General features: G+C 32.6%; 9 non-coding genes across 9 annotated transcripts; all 9 read left to right on the top strand.

Moving 5' to 3' along the window:
* Positions 1-718: 718 nt before the first annotated feature.
* On the top strand, positions 719-792 carry TRNAI-AAU (transfer RNA isoleucine (anticodon AAU)). The gene has a single exon. It is a non-coding gene; the product is annotated as a tRNA-Ile (tRNA).
* Positions 793-2366: 1574 nt separating this feature from the next.
* TRNAI-AAU (transfer RNA isoleucine (anticodon AAU)) lies at positions 2367-2440 on the top strand. Its single transcript has one exon. It is a non-coding gene; the product is annotated as a tRNA-Ile (tRNA).
* Positions 2441-4028: 1588 nt separating this feature from the next.
* TRNAI-AAU (transfer RNA isoleucine (anticodon AAU)) lies at positions 4029-4102 on the top strand. The gene has a single exon. It is a non-coding gene; the product is annotated as a tRNA-Ile (tRNA).
* A 1573-nt stretch (positions 4103-5675) lies between these two features.
* On the top strand, positions 5676-5749 carry TRNAI-AAU (transfer RNA isoleucine (anticodon AAU)). The gene has a single exon. It is a non-coding gene; the product is annotated as a tRNA-Ile (tRNA).
* A 1589-nt stretch (positions 5750-7338) lies between these two features.
* On the top strand, positions 7339-7412 carry TRNAI-AAU (transfer RNA isoleucine (anticodon AAU)). Its single transcript has one exon. It is a non-coding gene; the product is annotated as a tRNA-Ile (tRNA).
* Positions 7413-9000: 1588 nt separating this feature from the next.
* TRNAI-AAU (transfer RNA isoleucine (anticodon AAU)) lies at positions 9001-9074 on the top strand. The gene has a single exon. It is a non-coding gene; the product is annotated as a tRNA-Ile (tRNA).
* Positions 9075-10662: 1588 nt separating this feature from the next.
* On the top strand, positions 10663-10736 carry TRNAI-AAU (transfer RNA isoleucine (anticodon AAU)). The gene has a single exon. It is a non-coding gene; the product is annotated as a tRNA-Ile (tRNA).
* Positions 10737-12328: 1592 nt separating this feature from the next.
* On the top strand, positions 12329-12402 carry TRNAI-AAU (transfer RNA isoleucine (anticodon AAU)). The gene has a single exon. It is a non-coding gene; the product is annotated as a tRNA-Ile (tRNA).
* Positions 12403-13990: 1588 nt separating this feature from the next.
* Positions 13991-14064, top strand: TRNAI-AAU (transfer RNA isoleucine (anticodon AAU)). Its single transcript has one exon. It is a non-coding gene; the product is annotated as a tRNA-Ile (tRNA).
* The last annotated feature ends 1357 nt before the right edge of the window (positions 14065-15421 follow it).

Here is a 15421-nt window from a genome sequence, read left to right as displayed (position 1 = left end):
ATGTTATCCTAGCATTGAATTGACAGTTTTTCTGTATTTCCATATTTGCATATCAGCCACTTACAATTGTTTCAAGCTTTATAACAGAGGACTGCCTTTTTTATAGTCCAAGGATGAAAGTCTCTTGTGAGTTAAGTCTGATAATGACATCACAATTTGTAAATTAAGCTATAGTATGATTACAGAGTGTAGACTGAATAAAAAGTGCTTTCCTATGGATTGAAGTTTGTATTTTCTTAAGCTTTGCATTCCAAAATGGGCTAGCATTCTTTATTTCCAATGGGCACATTAAGCTACTTCCCCAATATATATTTTTTTGTGTTAAAAGTTATTCATACACAACTTGGTAAAACATACTAAATTTAATACATAATGGATTACATCCTGGATTATCTTTTTCAACAATCTGTAAATTTACAATTAAAAATTGTGTATTAGATTTTTTAGATTGATTTTGCTTAGATTTGCATATACTCCTTGTCTAAATTGTCTATTTTTATACTATTAGTAGATGCCTTAATCTTTGTTATTATCCTATCTAATATTTATTTTTATTTTGTAATGTGGAAAGAAACTGGAGCATTTTTATGATACCCATGCTTCAAGTGACTCTATGGCTTAAGCTTTTTTTTGAAAAATGAAATGCTATAAAAACAAAATATGATCTGTGCTTTGAGGTACATTTGCCAGTTTTGTGTTTGCTTGCAGTGATATCTGTGGCCGGTTAGCTCAGTTGGTTAGAGCGTGGTGCTAATAACGCCAAGGTCACGGGTTCGATCCCCGTATGGGCCATTTGCTTTTCTTGATGGACAAGAATGGAATAAGCTCATCAGTGGAGTGCATGAATACTTGACACATATATCACAAAATCTCTTCAAATACATATCAGAAGCCAGTGGGAGTGTCATCCTTTGGCTGATGAAGATTTTTCTCTACATGGCTCAGTGACTTTTGTCTCAAATCAAGCAATATGGCATAACTAAGATATGCAAGGGCAAATTAATTAGTTATTATATTGCTGCTCAAACATAGAGGGCACTAGGTGTTACTAGAAGAAGAAGAAGATATGTGCTCCCCTCTCATTAGTGCACACTGAAGTAAAAAAAATTGAGAATTTCTAAAGACCAGAGCACAAGTAATGGATCTCTGCATTCTTATTGCATCTTTTCTTATTTCCAAATATTTGACATACTTCTGATTTGATAAGTTTAAAAATGAGTTTAAACAAAGGACACCACTGAAGATGATGGAATTTATATGAATTTTAAATGAAGATTTGCAATACTCATACATTGAATGAAAATGGAGCTTTGAACAAAAGGAAAATAAACAATGTTAGCTCCCACGAGATACGAACTCAGATTACTAGATTCAAAGTCCAGGGTGCTAACAATTACACCATGGAACCCTCACCTGAGCAATGGCATCTACTGAAGTGCGCTCATCTTTTAAATGCAAAGAAAAGAAATTCAATACTTTATATATATTATTTCAAGTTTCTAATAAGCTCAGGGATGCAATAGGTATTATGTAGAATATTTGTCCAAACCCAATGATAATATATAAAAAGTAACCTATTTTTTAAAGGAGAAGATAGATACTAGAAACCTAAATGCCTAGGACCAATTTCAGTTGGAGCATCACCCCTTATGTTATCCTAGCATTGAATTGACAGTTTTTCTGTATTTCCATATTTGCATATCAGCCACTTACAATTGTTTCAAGCTTTATAACAGAGGACTGCCTTTTTTATAGACCAAGGATGAAAGTCTCTTGTGAGTTAAGTCTGATAATGACATCACAATTTGTAAATTAAGCAATAGTATGATTACAGAGTGTAGACTGAATAAAAAGTGCTTTCCTATGGATTGAAGTTTGTATTTTCTTAAGCTTTGCATTCCAAAATGGGCTAGCATTCTTTATTTCCAATGGGCACATTAAGCTACTTCCCCAATATATATTTTTTTGTGTTAAAAGTTATTCATACACAACTTGGTAAAACATACTAAATTTAATACATAATGGATTACATCCTGGATTATCTTTTTCAACAATTTGTAAATTTACAATTAAAAATTGTGTATTAGATTTTTTAGATTGATTTTGCTTAGATTTGCATATACTCCTTGTCTAAATTGTCTATTTTTATACTATTGGTAGATGCCTTAATCTTTGTTATTATCCTATCTAATATTTATTTTTATTTTGTAATGTGGAAAGAAACTGGAGCATTTTTATGATACCCATGCTTCAGATCACTCTATGGCTTAATCTTTTTTTTAAAAATGAAATGCTATAAAAACAAAATATGATCTGTGCTTTGAGGTACATTTGCCAGTTTTGTGTTTGCTTGCAGTAACATCTGTGGCCGGTTAGCTCAGTTGGTTAGAGCGTGGTGCTAATAACGCCAAGGTCACGGGTTCGATCCCCGTATGGGCCATTTGCTTTTCTTGATGGACAAGAATGGAATAAGCTCATCGGTGGAGTGCATGAATACTTGAAAACATCATAGACACATATATAACAAAATCTCTTCAAATACATATCAGAAGCCAGTGGGAGTGTCATCCTTTGGCTGATGAAGATTTTTCTCTACATGGCTCAGTGACTTTTGTCTCAAATCAAGCAATATGGCATAACTAAGATATGCAACGGCAAATTAATCAGTTATTATATTGCTGCTCAAACATAGAGGGCACTAGGTGTTACTAGAAGAAGAAGAAGATATGTGCTCCCCTCTCATTAGTGCACACTGAAGTAAAAAAAAATGGAGAATTTCTAAAGACCAGAGCACAAGTAATGGATCTCTGCATTCTTATTGCATCTTTTCTTATTTCCAAATATTTGACATACTTCTGATTTGATAAGTTTAAAAATGAGTTTAAACAAAGGACACCACTGAAGATGATGGAATTTATATGAATTTTAAATGAAGATTTGCAATACTCATACATTGAATGAAAATGGAGCTTTGAACAAAAGGAAAATAAACAATGTTAGCTCCCACGAGATATAAATTCAAATTACTAGATTCAAAGTCCAGGGTGCTAACAATTACACCATGGAACCCTCACCTGAGCAATGGCATCTACTGAAGTGCGCTCATCTTTTAAATGCAAAGAAAAGAAATTCAATACTTTATATATATTATTTCAAGTTTCTAATAAGCTCAGGGATGCAATAGGTATTATGTAGAATATTTGTCCAAACCCAATGATAATATATAAAAAGTAACCTATTTTTTAAAGGAGAAGATAGATACTAGAAACCTAAATGCCTAGGACCAATTTCAGTTGGAGCATCACCCCTTATGTTATCCTAGCATTGAATTGACAGTTTTTCTGTATTTCCATATTTGCATATCAGCCACTTACAATTGTTTCAAGCTTTATAACAGAGGACTGCCTTTTTTATAGACCAAGGATGAAAGTCTCTTGTGAGTTAAGTCTGATAATGACATCACAATTTGTAAATTAAGCTATAGTATGATTACAGAGTGTAGACTAAATAAAAAGTGCTTTCCTATGGATTGAAGTTTGTATTTTCTTAAGCTTTGCATTCCAAAATGGGCTAGCATTCTTTATTTCCAATGGGCACATTAAGCTACTTCCCCAATATATCTTTTTTTGTGTTAAAAGTTATTCATACACAACTTGGTAAAACATACTAAATTTAATACATAATGGATTATATCCTGGATTATCTTTTTCAACAATCTGTAAATTTACAATTAAAAATTGTGTATTAGATTTTTTAGATTGATTTTGCTTAGATTTGCATATACTCCTTGTCTAAATTGTCTATTTTTATACTATTAGTAGATGCCTTAATCTTTGTTATTATCCTATCTAATATTTATTTTTATTTTGTAATGTGGAAAGAAACTGGAGCATTTTTATGATACCCATGCTTCAAGTGACTCTATGGCTTAAGCTTTTTTTTGAAAAATGAAATGCTATAAAAACAAAATATGATCTGTGCTTTGAGGTACATTTGCCAGTTTTGTGTTTGCTTGAAGTGATATCTGTGGCCGGTTAGCTCAGTTGGTTAGAGCGTGGTGCTAATAACGCCAAGGTCACGGGTTCGATCCCCGTATGGGCCATTTGCTTTTCTTGATGGACAAGAATGGAATAAGCTCATCAGTGGAGTGCATGAATACTTGACACATATATCACAAAATCTCTTCAAATACATATCAGAAGCCAGTGGGAGTGTCATCCTTTGGCTGATGAAGATTTTTCTCTACATGGCTCAGTGACTTTTGTCTCAAATCAAGCAATATGGCATAACTAAGATATGCAAGGGCAAATTAATTAGTTATTATATTGCTGCTCAAACATAGAGGGCACTAGGTGTTACTAGAAGAAGAAGAAGATATGTGCTCCCCTCTCATTAGTGCACACTGAAGTAAAAAAAATTGAGAATTTCTAAAGACCAGAGCACAAGTAATGGATCTCTGCATTCTTATTGCATCTTTTCTTATTTCCAAATATTTGACATACTTCTGATTTGATAAGTTTAAATATGAGTTTAAACAAAGGACACCACTGAAGATGATGGAATTTATATGAATTTTAAATGAAGATTTGCAATACTCATACATTGAATGAAAATGGAGCTTTGAACAAAAGGAAAATAAACAATGTTAGCTCCCACGAGATACGAACTCAGATTACTAGATTCAAAGTCCAGGGTGCTAACAATTACACCATGGAACCCTCACCTGAGCAATGGCATCTACTGAAGTGCGCTCATCTTTTAAATGCAAAGAAAAGAAATTCAATACTTTATATATATTATTTCAAGTTTCTAATAAGCTCAGGGATGCAATAGGTATTATGTAGAATATTTGTCCAAACCCAATGATAATATATAAAAAGTAACCTATTTTTTAAAGGAGAAGATAGATACTAGAAACCTAAATGCCTAGGACCAATTTCAGTTGGAGCATCACCCCTTATGTTATCCTAGCATTGAATTGACAGTTTTTCTGTATTTCCATATTTGCATATCAGCCACTTACAATTGTTTCAAGCTTTATAACAGAGGACTGCCTTTTTTATAGACCAAGGATGAAAGTCTCTTGTGAGTTAAGTCTGATAATGACATCACAATTTGTAAATTAAGCTATAGTATGATTACAGAGTGTAGACTGAATAAAAAGTGCTTTCCTATGGATTGAAGTTTGTATTTTCTTAAGCTTTGCATTCCAAAATGGGCTAGCATTCTTTATTTCCAATGGGCACATTAAGCTACTTCCCCAATATATATTTTTTTGTGTTAAAAGTTATTCATACACAACTTGGTAAAACATACTAAATTTAATACATAATGGATTACATCCTGGATTATCTTTTTCAACAATTTGTAAATTTACAATTAAAAATTGTGTATTAGATTTTTTAGATTGATTTTGCTTAGATTTGCATATACTCCTTGTCTAAATTGTCTATTTTTATACTATTAGTAGATGCCTTAATCTTTGTTATTATCCTATCTAATATTTATTTTTATTTTGTAATGTGGAAAGAAACTGGAGCATTTTATGATACCCATGCTTCAGATCACTCTATGGCTTAATCTTTTTTTTAAAAATGAAATGCTATAAAAACAAAATATGATCTGTGCTTTGAGGTACATTTGCCAGTTTTGTGTTTGCTTGCAGTAACATCTGTGGCCGGTTAGCTCAGTTGGTTAGAGCGTGGTGCTAATAACGCCAAGGTCACGGGTTCGATCCCCGTATGGGCCATTTGCTTTTCTTGATGGACAAGAATGGAATAAGATCATCGGTGGAGTGCATGAATACTTGAAAACATCATAGACACATATATAACAAAATCTCTTCAAATACATATCAGAAGCCAGTGGGAGTGTCATCCTTTGGCTGATGAAGATTTTTCTCTACATGGCTCAGTGACTTTTGTCTCAAATCAAGCAATATGGCATAACTAAGATATGCAACGGCAAATTAATCAGTTATTATATTGCTGCTCAAACATAGAGGGCACTAGGTGTTACTAGAAGAAGAAGAAGATATGTGCTCCCCTCTCATTAGTGCACACTGAAGTAAAAAAAAATGGAGAATTTCTAAAGACCAGAGCACAAGTAATGGATCTCTGCATTCTTATTGCATCTTTTCTTATTTCCAAATATTTGACATACTTCTGATTTGATAAGTTTAAAAATGAGTTTAAACAAAGGACACCACTGAAGATGATGGAATTTATATGAATTTTAAATGAAGATTTGCAATACTCATACATTGAATGAAAATGGAGCTTTGAACAAAAGGAAAATAAACAATGTTAGCTCCCACGAGATATAAATTCAAATTACTAGATTCAAAGTCCAGGGTGCTAACAATTACACCATGGAACCCTCACCTGAGCAATGGCATCTACTGAAGTGCGCTCATCTTTTAAATGCAAAGAAAAGAAATTCAATACTTTATATATATTATTTCAAGTTTCTAATAAGCTCAGGGATGCAATAGGTATTATGTAGAATATTTGTCCAAACCCAATGATAATATATAAAAAGTAACCTATTTTTTAAAGGAGAAGATAGATACTAGAAACCTAAATGCCTAGGACCAATTTCAGTTGGAGCATCACCCCCTATGTTATCCTAGCATTGAATTGACAGTTTTTCAGTATTTCCATATTTGCATATCAGCCACTTACAATTGTTTCAAGCTTTATAACAGAGGACTGCCTTTTTTATAGACCAAGGATGAAAGTCTCTTGTGAGTTAAGTCTGATAATGACATCACAATTTGTAAATTAAGCTATAGTATGATTACAGAGTGTAGACTGAATAAAAAGTGCTTTCCTATGGATTGAAGTTTGTATTTTCTTAAGCTTTGCATTCCAAAATGGGCTAGCATTCTTTATTTCCAATGGGCACATTAAGTTACTTCCCCAATATATATTTTTTTGTGTTAAAAGTTATTCATACACAACTTGGTAAAACATACTAAATTTAATACATAATGGATTACATCCTGGGATTATCTTTTTCAACAATCTGTAAATTTACAATTAAAAATTGTGTATTAGATTTTTTAGATTGATTTTGCTTAGATTTGCATATACTCCTTGAATAAATTGTCTATTTTTATACTATTAGTAGATGCCTTAATCTTTGTTATTATCCTATCTAATATTTATTTTTATTTTGTAATGTGGAAAGAAACTGGAGCATTTTTATGATACCCATGCTTCAAGTGACTCTATGGCTTAAGCTTTTTTTTTAAAAATGAAATGCTATAAAAACAAAATATGATCTGTGCTTTGAGGTACATTTGCCAGTTTTGTGTTTGCTTGCAGTAACATCTGTGGCCGGTTAGCTCAGTTGGTTAGAGCGTGGTGCTAATAACGCCAAGGTCACGGGTTTGATCCCCGTATGGGCCATTTGCTTTTCTTGATGGACAAGAATGGAATAAGATCATCGGTGGAGTGCATGAATACTTGAAAACATCATAGACACATATATCACAAAATCTCTTCAAATACATATCAGAAGCCAGTGGGAGTGTCATCCTTTGGCTGATGAAGATTTTTCTCTACATGGCTCAGTGACTTTTGTCTCAAATCAAGCAATATGGCATAACTAAGATATGCAAGGGCAAATTAATCAGTTATTATATTGCTGCTCAAACATAGAGGGCACTAGGTGTTACTAGAAGAAGAAGAAGATATGTGCTCCCCTCTCATTAGTGCACACTGAAGTAAAAAAAATGGAGAATTTCTAAAGACCAGAGCACAAGTAATGGATCTCTGCATTCTTATTGCATCTTTTCTTATTTCCAAATATTTGACATACTTCTGATTTGATAAGTTTAAAAATGAGTTTAAACAAAGGACACCACTGAAGATGATGGAATTTATATGAATTTTAAATGAAGATTTGCAATACTCATACATTGAATGAAAATGGAGCTTTGAACAAAAGGAAAATAAACAATGTTAGCTCCCACGAGATATGAACTCAGATTACTAGATTCAAAGTCCAGGGTGCTAACAATTACACCATGGAACCCTCACCTGAGCAATGGCATCTACTGAAGTGCACTCATCTTTTAAATGCAAAGAAAAGAAATTCAATACTTTATATATATTATTTCAAGTTTCTAATAAGCTCAGGGATGCAATAGGTATTATGTAGAATATTTGTCCAAACCCAATGATAATATATAAAAAGTAACCTATTTTTTAAAGGAGAAGATAGATACTAGAAACCTAAATGCCTAGGACCAATTTCAGTTGGAGCATCACCCCTTATGTTATCCTAGCATTGAATTGACAGTTTTTCTGTATTTCCATATTTGCATATCAGCCACTTACAATTGTTTCAAGCTTTATAACAGAGGACTGCCTTTTTTATAGACCAAGGATGAAAGTCTCTTGTGAGTTAAGTCTGATAATGACATCACAATTTGTAAATTAAGCTATAGTATGATTACAGAGTGTAGACTGAATAAAAAGTGCTTTCCTATGGATTGAAGTTTGTATTTTCTTAAGCTTTGCATTCCAAAATGGGCTAGCATTCTTTATTTCCAATAGGCACATTAAGCTACTTCCCCAATATTTATTTTTTTGTGTTAAAAGTTATTCATACACAACTTGGTAAAACATACTAAATTTAATACATAATGGATTACATCCTGGATTATCTTTTTCAACAATCTGTAAATTTACAATTAAAAATTGTGTATTAGATTTTTTAGATTGATTTTGCTTAGATTTGCATATACTCCTTGTCTAAATTGTCTATTTTTATACTATTAGTAGATGCCTTAATCTTTGTTATTATCCTATCTAATATTTATTTTTATTTTGTAATGTGGAAAGAAACTGGAGCATTTTTATGATACCCATGCTTCAAGTGACTCTATGGCTTAAGCTTTTTTTTTGAAAAATGAAATGCTATAAAAACAAAATATGATCTGTGCTTTGAGATATATTTGCCAGTTTTGTGTTTGCTTGCAGTAATATCTGTGGCCAGTTAGCGCAGTTGGTTAGAGCGTGGTGCTAATAATGCCAAGGTCACGGGTTCGATCCCCGTATGGGTCATTTGCTTTTCTTGATGGACAAGAATGGAATAAGCTCATCGGTGGAGTGCATGAATACTTGAAAACATCATAGACACATATATCACAAAATCTCTTCAAATACATATCAGAAGCCAGTGGGAGTGTCATCCTTTGGCTGATGAAGATTTTTCTCTACATGGCTCAGTGACTTTTGTCTCAAATCAAGCAATATGGCATAACTAAGATATGCAAGGGCAAATTAATCAGTTATTATATTGCTGCTCAAACATAGAGGGCACTAGGTGTTACTAGAAGAAGAAGAAGATATGTGCTCCCCTCTCCTTAGTGCACACTGAAGTAAAAAAAAATGGAGAATTTCTAAAGACCAGAGCACAAGTAATGGATCTCTGCATTCTTATTGCATCTTTTCTTATTTCCAAATATTTGACATACTTCTAATTTGATAAGTTTAAAAATGAGTTTAAACAAAGGACACCACTGAAGATGATGGAATTTATATGAATTTTAAATGAAGATTTGCAATACTCATACATTGAATGAAAATGGAGCTTTGAACAAAAGGAAAATAAACAATGTTAGCTCCCACGAGATATGAACTCAGATTACTAGATTCAAAGTCCAGGGTGCTAACAATTACACCATGGAACCCTCACCTGAGCAATGGCATCTACTGAAGTGCGCTCATCTTTTAAATGCAAAGAAAAGAAATTCAATACTTTATATATATTATTTCAAGTTTCTAATAAGCTCAGGGATGCAATAGGTATTATGTAGAATATTTGTCCAAACCCAATGATAATATATAAAAAGTAACCTATTTTTTAAAGGAGAAGATAGATACTAGAAACCTAAATGCCTAGGACCAATTTCAGTTGGAGCATCACCCCTTATGTTATCCTAGCATTGAATTGACAGTTTTTCTGTATTTCCATATTTGCATATCAGCCACTTACAATTGTTTCAAGCTTTATAACAGAGGACTGCCTTTTTTATAGACCAAGGATGAAAGTCTCTTGTGAGTTAAGTCTGATAATGACATCACAATTTGTAAATTAAGCTATAGTATGATTACAGAGTGTAGACTGAATAAAAAGTGCTTTCCTATGGATTGAAGTTTGTATTTTCTTAAGCTTTGCATTCCAAAATGGGCTAGCATTCTTTATTTCCAATGGGCACATTAAGCTACTTCCCCAATATATATTTTTTTGTGTTAAAAGTTATTCATACACAACTTGGTAAAACATACTAAATTTAATACATAATGGATTACATCCTGGATTATCTTTTTCAACAATTTGTAAATTTACAATTAAAAATTGTGTATTAGATTTTTTAGATTGATTTTGCTTAGATTTGCATATACTCCTTGAATAAATTGTCTATTTTTATACTATTAGTAGATGCCTTAATCTTTGTTATTATCCTATCTAATATTTATTTTTATTTTGTAATGTGGAAAGAAACTGGAGCATTTTTAGGATACCCATGCTTCAGATCACTCTATGGCTTAATCTTTTTTTTGAAAAATGAAATGCTATAAAAACAAAATATGATCTGTGCTTTGAGGTACATTTGCCAGTTTTGTGTTTGCTTGCAGTAACATCTGTGGCCGGTTAGCTCAGTTGGTTAGAGCGTGGTGCTAATAACGCCAAGGTCACGGGTTAGATCCCAGTATGGGCCATTTGCTTTTCTTGATGGACAAGAATGGAATAAGCTCATCGGTGGAGTGCATGAATACTTGAAAACATCATAGAGACATATATCACAAAATCTCTTCAAATACATATCAGAAGCCAGTGGGAGTGTCATCCTTTGGCTGATGAAGATTTTTCTCTACATGGCTCAGTGACTTTTGTCTCAAATCAAGCAATATGGCATAACTAAGATATGCAAGGGCAAATTAATCAGTTATTATATTGCTGCTCAAACATAGAGGGCACTAGGTGTTACTAGAAGAAGAAGAAGAAGATATGTGCTCCCCTCTCATTAGTGCACACTGAAGTAAAAAAAAATGGAGAATTTCTAAAGACCAGAGCACAAGTAATGGATCTCTGCATTCTTATTGCATCTTTTCTTATTTCCAAATATTTGACATACTTCTGATTTGATAAGTTTAAAAATGAGTTTAAACAAAGGACACCACTGAAGATGATGGAATTTATATGAATTTTAAATGAAGATTTGCAATACTCATACATTGAATGAAAATGGAGCTTTGAACAAAAGGAAAATAAACAATGTTAGCTCCCACGAGATATAAATTCAAATTACTAGATTCAAAGTCCAGGGTGCTAACAATTACACCATGGAACCCTCACCTGAGCAATGGCATCTACTGAAGTGCGCTCATCTTTTAAATGCAAAGAAAAGAAATTCAATACTTTATATATATTATTTCAAGTTTCTAATAAGCTCAGGGATGCAATAGGTATTATGTAGAATATTTGTCCAAACCCAATGATAATATATAAAAAGTAACCTATTTTTTAAAGGAGAAGATAGATACTAGAAACCTAAATGCCTAGGACCAATTTCAGTTGGAGCATCACCCCCTATGTTATCCTAGCATTGATATGACAGTTTTTCAGTATTTCCATATTTGCATATCAGCCACTTACAATTGTTTCAAGCTTTATAACAGAGGACTGCCTTTTTTATAGACCAAGGATGAAAGTCTCTTGTGAGTTAAGTCTGATAATGACATCACAATTTGTAAATTAAGCTATAGTATGATTACAGAGTGTAGACTGAATAAAAAGTGCTTTCCTATGGATTGAAGTTTGTATTTTCTTAAGCTTTGCATTCCAAAATGGGCTAGCATTCTTTATTTCCAATGGGCACATTAAGTTACTTCCCCAATATATATTTTTTTGTGTTAAAAGTTATTCATACACAACTTGGTAAAACATACTAAATTTAATACATAATGGATTACATCCTGGGATTATCTTTTTCAACAATCTGTAAATTTACAATTAAAAATTGTGTATTAGATTTTTTAGATTGATTTTGCTTAGATTTGCATATACTCCTTGAATAAATTGTCTATTTTTATACTATTAGTAGATGCCTTAATCTTTGTTATTATCCTATCTAATATTTATTTTTATTTTGTAATGTGGAAAGAAACTGGAGCATTTTTATGATACCCATGCTTCAAGTGACTCTATGGCTTAAGCTTTTTTTTGAAAAATGAAATGCTATAAAAACAAAATATGATCTGTGCTTTGAGGTACATTTGCCAGTTTTGTGTTTGCTTGCAGTAACATCTGTGGCCGGTTAGCTCAGTTGGTTAGAGCGTGGTGCTAATAACGCCAAGGTCACGGGTTTGATCCCCGTATGGGCCATTTGCTTTTCTTGATGGACAAGAATGGAATAAGATCATCGGTGGAGTGCATGAATACTTGAAAACATCATAGACACATATATCTCAAAATCTCTTCAAATACATATCAGAAGCCAGTGGGAGTGTCATCCTTTGGCTGATGAAGATTTTTCTCTACATGGCTCAGTGACTTTTGTCTCAAATCAAGCAATATGGCATAACTAAGATATGCAAGGGCAAATTAATCAGTTATTATATTGCTGCTCAAACATAGAGGGCACTAGGTGTTACTAGAAGAAGAAGAAGATATGTGCTCCCCTCTCATTAGTGCACACTGAAGTAAAAAAAATGGAGAATTTCTAAAGACCAGAGCACAAGTAATGGATCTCTGCATTCTTATTGCATCTTTTCTTATTTCCAAATATTTGACATACTTCTGATTTGATAAGTTTAAAAATGAGTTTAAACAAAGGACACCACTGAAGATGATGGAATTTATATGAATTTTAAATGAAGATTTGCAATACTCATACATTGAATGAAAATGGAGCTTTGAACAAAAGGAAAAAAAACAATGTTAGCTCCCACGAGATATGAACTCAGATTACTAGATTCAAAGTCCAGGGTGCTAACAATTACACCATGGAACCCTCACCTGAGCAATGGCATCTACTGAAGTGCACTAATCTTTTAAATGCAAAGAAAAGAAATTCAATACTTTATATATATTATTTCAAGTTTCTAATAAGCTCAGGGATGCAATAGGTATTATGTAGAATATTTGTCCAAACCCAATGATAATATATAAAAAGTAACCTATTTTTTAAAGGAGAAGATAGATACTAGAAACCTAAATGCCTAGGACTAATTTCAGTTGGAGCATCACCCCTTATGTTATCCTAGCATTGAATTGACAGTTTTTCTGTATTTCCATATTTGCATATCAGCCACTTACAATTGTTTCAAGCTTTATAACAGAGGACTGCCTTTTTTATAGACCAAGGATGAAAGTCTCTTGTGAGTTAAGTCTGATAATGACATCACAATTTGTAAATTAAGCTATAGTATGATTACAGAGTGTAGACTGAATAAAAAGTGCTTTCCTATGGATTGAAGTTTGTATTTTCTTAAGCTTTGCATTCCAAAATGGGCTAGCATTCTTTATTTCCAATAGGCACATTAAGCTACTTCCCCAATATTTATTTTTTTTGTGTTAAAAGTTATTCATACACAACTTGGTAAAACATACTAAATTTAATACATAATGGATTACATCCTGGATTATCTTTTTCAACAATCTGTAAATTTACAATTAAAAATTGTGTATTAGATTTTTTAGATTGATTTTGCTTAGATTTGCATATACTCCTTGTCTAAATTGTCTATTTTTATACTATTAGTAGATGCCTTAATCTTTGTTATTATCCTATCTAATATTATTTTTTATTTTGTAATGTGGAAAGAAACTGGAGCATTTTTATGATACCCATGCTTCAAGTGACTCTATGGCTTAAGCTTTTTTTTGAAAAATGAAATGCTATAAAAACAAAATATGATCTGTGCTTTGAGATATATTTGCCAGTTTTGTGTTTGTTTGCAGTAATATCTGTGGCCAGTTAGCGCAGTTGGTTAGAGCGTGGTGCTAATAATGCCAAGGTCACGGGTTCGATCCCCGTATGGGCCATTTGCTTTTCTTGATGGACAAGAATGGAATAAGCTCATCGGTGGAGTGCATGAATACTTGAAAACATCATAGACACATATATCACAAAATCTCTTCAAATACATATCAGAAGCCAGTGGGAGTGTCATCCTTTGGCTGATGAAGATTTTTCTCTACATGGCTCAGTGACTTTTGTCTCAAATCAAGCAATATGGCATAACTAAGATATGCAAGGGCAAATTAATCAGTTATTATATTGCTGCTCAAACATAGAGGGCACTAGGTGTTACTAGAAGAAGAAGAAGAAGAAGATATGTGCTCCCCTCTCATTAGTGCACACTGAAGTAAAAAAAATGGAGAATTTCTAAAGACCAGAGCACAAGTAATGGATCTCTGCATTCTTATTGCATCTTTTCTTATTTCCAAATATTTGACATACTTCTGATTTGATAAGTTTAAAAATGAGTTTAAACAAAGGACACCACTGAAGATGATGGAATTTATATGAATTTTAAATGAAGATTTGCAATACTCATACATTGAATGAAAATGGAGCTTTGAACAAAAGGAAAATAAACAATGTTAGCTCCCACGAGATATAAATTCAAATTACTAGATTCAAAGTCCAGGGTGCTAACAATTACACCATGGAACCCTCACCTGAGCAATGGCATCTACTGAAGTGCGCTCATCTTTTAAATGCAAAGAAAAGAAATTCAATACTTTATATATATTATTTCAAGTTTCTAATAAGCTCAGGGATGCAATAGGTATTATGTAGAATATTTGTCCAAACCCAATGATAATATATAAAAAGTAACCTATTTTTTAAAGGAGAAGATAGATACTAGAAACCTAAATGCCTAGGACCAATTTCAGTTGGAGCATCACCCCCTATGTTATCCTAGCATTGAATTGACAGTTTTTCAGTATTTCCATATTTGCATATCAGCCACTTACAATTGTTTCAAGCTTTATAACAGAGGACTGCCTTTTTTATAGACCAAGGATGAAAGTCTCTTGTGAGTTAAGTCTGATAATGACATCACAATTTGTAAATTAAGCTATAGTATGATTACAGAGTGTAGACTGAATAAAAAGTGCTTTCCTATGGATTGAAGTTTGTATTTTCTTAAGCTTTGCATTCCAAAATGGGCTAGCATTCTTTATTTCCAATGGGCACATTAAGTTACTTCCCCAATATATATTTTTTTGTGTTAAAAGTTATTCATACACAACTTGGTAAAACATACTAAATTTAATACATAATGGATTACATCCTGGGATTATCTTTTTCAACAATCTGTAAATTTACAATTAAAAATTGTGTATTAGATTTTTTAGATTGATTTTGCTTAGATTTGCATATACTCCTTGA

This window comes from Pseudophryne corroboree, chromosome 11, assembly GCF_028390025.1.
Source record: "Pseudophryne corroboree isolate aPseCor3 chromosome 11, aPseCor3.hap2, whole genome shotgun sequence".
In the NCBI taxonomy this organism is placed as follows: Eukaryota; Metazoa; Chordata; class Amphibia; order Anura; family Myobatrachidae; genus Pseudophryne; species Pseudophryne corroboree.
The sequence above is the reverse complement of the archived record's forward strand: the minus strand, read 5'-3'. Positions and strand labels throughout refer to the sequence as shown.